Source organism: Saccopteryx leptura, chromosome 10 (assembly GCF_036850995.1).
Source record: "Saccopteryx leptura isolate mSacLep1 chromosome 10, mSacLep1_pri_phased_curated, whole genome shotgun sequence".
Classification (NCBI taxonomy): Eukaryota; Metazoa; Chordata; class Mammalia; order Chiroptera; family Emballonuridae; genus Saccopteryx; species Saccopteryx leptura.
In genome coordinates, this window is record NC_089512.1 from 25,876,058 (window position 1) to 25,877,188 (window position 1,131).

A 1,131-nucleotide genomic window follows, 5' to 3' on the forward strand; every position below is an offset into this window, starting at 1 on the left:
CTCTTTCAACTCTGGAAAGATATGTGAAACCAGATAACCAAACTTAGTAAGAAATACAAATGCAACAGGAGTAAGCAAACCAGAACAAGCCACCATCTGTGAGGTTAGGCTTTAGGGTCCCAGAGAGTGTTTTCTCTTCGATGTATGCTCCAGAGAAATGAAATTATCTGACCTTTGCCCCCCAGAGCTGTCGCGTATTACTATAATAAGACTGAAGCATCTATTTAGTTATCATTCATGTTTCAGAGCAAATTATGTTCCTTTTATCAAAAAGTGACTTACAAAAAGGTTGCTACAAATGAATAGAAGGTGAAATAGCATAATGCTATATATTCTGCTTGAATATATTTGTCGTTCAACTTAATTGGGTTACAAGCTCAATGTTAAGCAAACTGGATACATATATGTATACATACCCTATAATCACTCATTTCTCATTCTTTATTGCCAAGGGGATAACTCCTAATGACAGATGGGGAATTTTTTTTGTTTACTATATCAATAAAATTACCAGGTTTAACATGTACAAAGCCAAGAAAATCAGCAATGTCAGATACTGAATTTATATAGCACTGTTCTTTGAACAACCAGCAGGAATAAACTGCTGAATTTCGATACCATGCAGTGCAAGAAAAAAAATGTTTTATATAGAAAGGAGTTCAGAGGAAACTTAAATAATTCTCATTTTACTTCACTACTTTGTTCGACGTCTTTTTTCCCTGGGTGGCACCATATTAGTGAGGTGTTTGGCAGATAAAATATATTATGCTCACTTTGTTAAAGATAGCGCTGCCCACATGGAGGCTCGTTGCCCAGATAATAATATTAGTTGCCCTTCTTGCCTGGGATGGGTGTGATTACATTAATGTGTGGTGGGCTGGGCTTTTGTGCCAAAAGGTTTTATAACATTATTTTCTTTTCTTTTTTTAATTTTATTTTGTTTATTCATTTTAGAGAGGAGAGAGAGAGAGGAGAGAGAGACAGAGAGAGAGAGAAGGGAGGGAGGAGCTGGAAGCATCAACTCCCATATGTGCCTTGACCAGGCAAGCCCAGGGTTTTGAACCAGCGACCTCAGCATTTCCAGGTCGATGCTTTATCCACTGCGCCACCACAGGTCAGGCTTGCCAAAAG

At 38.0% G+C, this 1,131-nt stretch overlaps 1 non-coding gene across 1 annotated transcript; it reads right to left on the reverse strand.

Moving 5' to 3' along the window:
• Positions 1-491: 491 nt before the first annotated feature.
• Positions 492-629, reverse strand: LOC136382695 (small nucleolar RNA SNORA8). The gene has a single exon (XR_010747316.1). It is a non-coding gene; the product is annotated as a small nucleolar RNA SNORA8 (small nucleolar RNA).
• Positions 630-1,131: the final 502 nt, after the last annotated feature.